Source organism: Cryptomeria japonica, chromosome 9, assembly GCF_030272615.1.
Source record: "Cryptomeria japonica chromosome 9, Sugi_1.0, whole genome shotgun sequence".
Classification (NCBI taxonomy): domain Eukaryota; kingdom Viridiplantae; phylum Streptophyta; class Pinopsida; order Cupressales; family Cupressaceae; genus Cryptomeria; species Cryptomeria japonica.
In genome coordinates this window covers 352,976,502-352,984,159 of record NC_081413.1, presented here as the reverse complement: position 1 = coordinate 352,984,159, position 7,658 = coordinate 352,976,502, and positions in this window count along the sequence as shown.

The following is a 7,658-nucleotide window of genomic DNA, read 5'->3' as shown; positions in this document are numbered from 1 at the left end:
TGTGAACAAGTTATCATTGGCCTACAATGGAAAAGGATGCTTAAAAGTATGTCCAAAGATGCAAACAATGCCAAATACATGGGAACCTGATTCATGCACCTGCCCAAGATCTTCAACCAATAACATCATCATGACCATTTTCACAGTGGGGATTAGGTCTTGTAGGGAAAATAAACCCTACCTCCTCCAACGAACATAAGTTTATCCTCATAGCTACAAAATATTTCACAAAATGGGTTGAAGCAATCCCGATTACTTTCATAACAGGAAAGCAAATAGCTAAATTCATTTTCTATTATATCATTTGCAGATATGGAGTGCCCATGTGCATTGTAATTGATAATGGATGACCCTTGAAAAATCAAGAAGTGGGTGAACTTTGCGAACAATTTAACATCCAAAAAATTTTTGTGACACCCTACTATCCCCAAAGAAATGGTCAAGCTGAGGCAACAAACAAAACTATTTTGAGAATTTTAAAGAAAGTTGTCAATGACAGTGGACGAGATTGGTATCTCCAACTGAATCCAGCTCGCTGGGCTTATCGAACTAGTGTCCGCACGACAACTGGTACCACACCTTTCTCTTTGGTTTATGATGCAAAAGCTATTTTGCCTATCGAGGTAGAATTTCCATCCCTGAGGGTCTCTCTGAATAATATTATCTCAGAAGAAGACTATATAGTAGCACGTTTGCAAGAATTAGAATTCCTAGATGAAAAATATCAAAGCACTCTGAATCATTTGCAAGGATATCAAAATAGAATGATAAGAAGCTACAAAAAAATATTCAACCCACATTGCTTCGAAATGGGAGATATCATTCTTAAATAAAATCAAAGTAATCTTGCTGAATGTGAAAAAGATGGAAAATTTGAGCCTCACTAGTTATGTCCTTTTGTCATAACGTAAGTAAATGGAAATGATGCTTATAATTTGCAAACAATGGAGGGATATTCACTCCTTGATCCCATTAACAACATGCACCTAAAAATACATTACATCTAAGGGGGGGTTCATTTCAATTTGAGTACTACATTTGCATATTTCTTTACCACATTGCATTGCATACAACCATCGGACAACATGAAACTGCATATCATTATTCCTTTCTCATATAGTTGCATCAATAAGTCAAGGAGATTGTTTGAGTTATTAACCAGTATACACTGAAAGGAACGAAGGTTGTCTCATTTCCTAGATACTTGTTCATGAAGTATTTAGGAGGCTTTTAGTCATTCATCTTCAATGTCACATTGTGATTAAGCTTAATTTTTGGTTGGGTATAGGTTTCACTATCAAGTCTTGTTACCCAAAATCTATCAATTTTTATATCTCACACATTAATCAAAAGGTCTAAGTCATTACAGATACCTAGTTGGTCATGTGGCTAGTGAAAAATCCAATATTCTACTTCAACACCATTGTAATTTCTATACTCAAGTAGGTTTCATTACTTACAAGTCAAGGCAAGAAAATAAAAGAAAAAAGTGTTATATCAATTTCAAGGCAAAATAAAATAAAATGATATATTACTGAAATATCATGTGCAAAAAAAGCTTGACTATGGGAACATGCAAGTAACTCCATCAGAGCTATGGAAGCCTACTGACAATGGAGCAATGTTTGAGAGATTATAGTGCATAACCTCATCAGAGCCCTAAATGCTTGGTGGCAGCGAGGCTCTATCTAGGATGGTTTTGAAGTTAGAATAACTCACGTAGCTAGCCACATAGGATTCCAAGGGTCTTTTATGGTTATAAGAGTCAGAATGAACTCAATTGCACACACATGGGCAAAAGAAGTTCAAAGTTTCAAGAATTAATGGAGAAGTTTTCTGTGCCTCCATTCATAAATCTTGGTTACATAGTGTGTTAGGTTGGATGATCTATGTCTTTTGAGAATGGATTGAACTCCTATCTCTGAAACATTTCACACCTTTAATCCAATTAGTGCATTTCAGATTGAAAGACACACACTCTCATCCTTATTCGAATAGGAACTGCATTCTTGTCATGCATCCTGCATTAGCGTAACTCATAAAAAATTCATTGTCTCCATATGCATTATCATATTATCATCATAGGTCTGCACTTGGGGGCATAACTGAAAAAACCCTAAAAATCAGATAAAGTCCTAAAAAAATCCCTAAAAATCAGATAAAAGTCTTGAAAAAATCCCTAAAAATTAGATAAAGTCCTAAAAAAACCCTAAAACTCATATAAAAGTCTTGAAAAAATTAAAAACCAGAAAAAAAAATTACAACAAAAACATTCAGATATCGATCCTAAAAAAAGCATAAAAACATTAAGAAAATGCCAAAAAAAAAACAAAAAACCTAAACATCGAAAAGCTCTTCAAAAACAAACTAAAAATACAAAACATCAAAAGCTTGCAATAAATTGTCTCGCAAGAATCAAACACCCTAGCAGATATCCAACAAACACTTCGCATGAAGTTAAACAAAGGATACAACTATCTTGTCAAAACGTCTGCAAGCAAGTTGATCAACTGTCTAATCTATCAAACCACTATCAAACTATCAATGTGATCAACATCTTGTCTTAAATAGAATTGGTACACTCGAAACTAGATAGGTCAGTCTTAAATAGAGTCCAAAACTTCTGACACCAGACATTATCAAAATCACATCAAACATATCAAAGAAAAGGCATAGTTAGTCCAACTACTGAGTTTTGTCTATTTTGGTTGACTCTTTTTATCAAATTGGCGAAGATCATTACTTTTAGCTACTCAAGGATGTCCAAAAAGTGACTAGAGGAGCCTTGATGGGCATAATCCTTTTCTTTGTTTGTTGTTTGTGGTTTGAAACAATGAAGTTCTGGAGCAATTTTCTCTAGTGGGTGTCTGTGATAGGAGCATTCAGCTTGTGAATGTCACACATACCTTGAACCCTAGTGTAATTCACAGAATGGAGGGTTCATTCCTTGTTTTGCTACATGTTTGTTTCTTTGTAATGAGAAATATATACATCTTGGTTCCTCATACCCTAGTGTAATAAGCTCCATTGTTACATAATAAGGCTCAATGATGATAATGTATTGCACTACGAATAAAGCAATGAAGACTTTCTCATCAAAATTTTATCAAATTATTTCTATCATCAACAGATGCAATCTCTACACTGATATCCACATCCTCCTCTCCACTTTCTACCTACTCTGCAACCACTTCTATCAGATCTATACCACCTCCACCTCTACCACCTCCTCCATCTCTCCCCCCACCTCTTCCTTCCCCCCTGAGACCCCTGCCATGTCTAATCAGCTGAGCATCAATCAGAACTGTCAGATCTATAAAAGGTATAGGCTTGTGTTGTATCCACCATTCACTATACTGTGTTGTGGACTCTAGATCCACTACACCAACATGCCATCCCCACTGAATAGTAGCAAGAGAATCAAACTCAACAATAGCAACATGAGGCTGCATGCAAGCACCCCAATCACCAACCTCTTGAGTAGTGCGAGCAAATTAAGTTGTCATATCTGGAATACCCTGTATCTCCCCAAACTGTCGGAGTACACGACCAAGAAGATGCATATCAATAACCCTATGAACACTCACATCTCGACCAATACAATATCTCTGTTGTTGAAAAAAAAGGAAGATGTTGGGCATCATCAGCCCAACCGGGGCAAGTAAGATAAGGTCTCCATGAGAAATACTATTAGATATCAATCTGATGACGCCAATATAAGATGTTACCCGATGCCCTATGTCTCAAACCAACAGTGTACCTGTAAGCATATGGATGATCTGGCTCTAAATGAATATGTAATGCAGGATGAAAGATAGCTATGTGCTCCCAAGCCCATGTCTGGAGCAAAGTAATGCCACATCCAACTGATTTCTGTTGCAAGTAAACAATCCCATGCATCAGATGATACAAAGTGGAAAGAAGACAAGGACCCCAAGCAAACACACGTCTATCAATAATCATATCATGTATGAATCGTCCTCATCCAACAAGGAAACCATGGGTACGTGTATCAAGGATCAATAATACAACAACAGTGCAAACAAGAACAATGGTGAGATCATCATAATCAAAATCATCCCAATGAATCTCATAATGACCATGAATATGTAGATAATGCTCCTCACACTCGAACAATGTACACAAAGTAGAAACACCATCACGACGATCAAAAGTAACTCGTGTACCAAATATCAGAATGTGTAAGATACACCACACATCCTCAAGTGTGATGGATGCCTCACCTATCAATAGATGAAAAGAACATGTCTCTGAATGCCACTGCTCAATCAAAGCAGTAATCATGGCCCTACTGGTCGTAACCTCAGACAAATGTGCTATGTAATTGTAGACACCTAAAATTGTCATGTCTAATTAAATAAATATTTTATTTATTTAATTATCTAAGCCTAATTCTTCTATTAATTAAATAAATTTTTATTTATTTAATTAATTCATTTATCCTCTTCTAGCCTTATTTCTCATTTAAATAAATACATTTATTTATTTAAATTATCCCTTTCCTAAATTAAATAAATATTTTATTTATTTAATTGTCCTACTTCTTCTATTAATTAAATAAATCTTTATTTATTTAATTAATTCATTATCTTTTTCTACACATGACACATGTCATTCATCTCTTAATTCCTACACTACGTACCCCTTTCATTATTTTATTATTTCTTTTACCTACCCTCTAATCCTAGCCGACCTCTCTTTTTACACCTCTCAATCTTAACCCTCCATTTCTTATTGTGTCTTCTATTTAAGGAGATGCTTTCTTCATTGTCAAACCCTAATGCCTAATGACTGATTTTGGAGTACTTGGCTACACTACAATTCCACTTGCAACCACATTCCGTTCTTTGTTGAGCTCTTGTGCATATAAAAATCTGAGAGCAAGTATATCAAGCAAGATCAATGGAGATAGGAAGAATGGAGATCAAAACCCTATTGGACATGTGATGGTATAATCTTTGTGATTTTGAGTTATTTGCATTGTCTTAGGTAATCTTCATATGTTATGGTGGATCTTTGTTCATTGTTAGGCTAGGGTTTGGTGGTTGAATTCATTTAGCCTTTCAATATTGTTATCATTGTTATCCATTTTCACCATACACAGTAATACAATCCAACCTGTCGTAACAAAGCAGTATCCTCTGGGTCCAACTCACGATGTTGATCAAGACCTTCTAGCCTCGTCTGTCTAGAAAGTAGTACTGGATAATGTGCTTGCAATTGGAAACATAAAAATGAATCAGTTACATCATCAAATTATCAGGACGCATAAGAAAAATTGCCTTTATTATCAAACACGACATACTTGTATCAAATGCGAAGCAAAATTAGCAAATGTGAAACACAATTAGCAACTATGAAGCAAAATTTTCAAATGCGAATCAAGAGAAGCGAGTGTGACATAAAATATCAATTGCAGTACACTAACATCAATTGTGAGATACTAATATCAGTTGTAGCAAAATCGACAGTCAATTGTGAAATTCACGAAAAATGACATACCATCAAACTATTGAAATTTTGGAAAAAACATATACAAACAAGAAAAAAATCATGACAACTCACCATGCCGCTAGTGCCGAGAGATCTCTAATAAGACTGCACTCGCTCGAATAAATGCAACATCGCTTTGTGTCCTGCCATTTCGCTCCAAGGATGCCAAAAACACTAATATCTTAAAGGACTTCTTACAAAACAAAATAGTGCAAATGAGCTCAAATCAATACCAATTTTCAATTTATTAGCTCAAAAATAGGGTTTTTCTCACCATAACACTCGTGGACCCCTCCAACTTCAACGCAGTTGTAGACATAGCAAACGAGATCAAAACCATTTCAAACTTCATATTATCACTATCTAGCACATTTCCAAAAAGCTGGTCTTCATTCCACAATTTTCCGACCACTTTTTCCGAGGGGGCATATTTATACCCTAAGTGACACCGGGGCATATTGGGGCAGTTTTCTTTGAAACAATGCCATTTTCAACATTGTCACAAATAGGGGCAAATGTAGACACCTAAAAATGTCTCATTAATTCTACACTAATTATTCGTCCATTTAATTAAGTAATTCTTTAATTATTTGATTAAACTAACTATTTCATCTAATCATCACCCTTCAACACTTCTAATTATTCTATTTATATTCTCAAATCATTTTTATCAGTTAACCATATCTCAATTATTAATTAAATATCAATTATTTAATTAATTGCGACCTTTTCCTTAGTTAAATAATCTTTATTATTTAATTCAATTTCCTATTTAAATAATTTCATTTAAATTATTTAAATTAATTGATTTAATTCCTCCAAATCCCCAAATTATAATTCCAATTAATTCCATCTAATTTCATTTCATTTTCTCCCAAATTCGAATTTCATATCATTTCATCTAATTTCACCTCCAAATTCACATTTCACCAAATCTGAATTTCAGTTAATTTCATGTGCATTTCAACATTTGAATGACCAAATTCAAATCCAGATTGAAAATGAAAATGAAATTCAATTTCAAATTCCTACAACACATGCTAAAATCAGAACTGATTGATCAAATCAGTTAACTCAGTTAACTCATTAATCATCTTTTTTAAAAACTCAAAATCAACCTTTTATGACTAATCCATGAATTCAATCATCTCCCTAGTCTATTTAGTTTACTGATCAATCAAATGAGTTTACTAGCCAATCTATTGACTTCACTCTCTAATCAATCCTGTTAATAGATCAATCTACCGAGTTAACAAATCAATCAACTCTGTTAACTGATCAATCAATTTTAGTTATCTATCAATCAACACTTGAGTTCTATTTCTCACCTCCTTTGCGTTGAAAATCTATAAATTAAACATCATTTTCTCAATTCAAGCTAGAATCATAGAATCAGAGTCTTCAAAATATTTTGTATGAAGGAAATTGGTGCAATACTTGAGAGCCACCAACCACTCAAATTCGAGAAGAATAATGGAAGCAAAGATGCAGAATGAGGGAGTCTTTATTTGAATTCATTTATTGTTTTCTACTAATTTTCATTGATTATGTTTGATGTTTGTTAATTAGTCGAGAATTGGTGATTTGTTCTTATTTTCTAATTTGCTTAATACATATGACATTCAGGCATAGAAACATATACTTCTCCAAGGGATTTTCTGGTGGCTTTGCCCTTGGACCTTCAATTTGAGGCCCTTTCTCCCCCTCCCCCCTGGGCTGGTGTTTGGAACAAGTTCCTCACCCCAAAGATCAATATTTTCTTCTGGGTTATGCTTTGGAATTAAATTTTGACCATTGACAATTTGTGTAAGAGGGGTTTCTATCTAACTAATACATGCTATCTTTGTATGATGGAGGCATAATCTAACTCATTTGTTTTTGCATTATACTTTTTCCCATGAGGTTTGGGGTTATTTACTTCAAAAATAGAATTTCATGTGGACTTCTCCTTCATCTTCAGTGGAGTTCCATTCTCAATGGAAAGCTCCAACATCTATTAAAGTTTTACAAATGTTGTGGTCCCTTTATTTTCCCCATCCGGTGTGGGGATTATGGAAATAACATAACAACAAAGCCTTTAGGAAATTTGCTTCATCTTCGAAGGTTATTTTTAGCAAGATACGCAGTTATATTATAGAAAAATT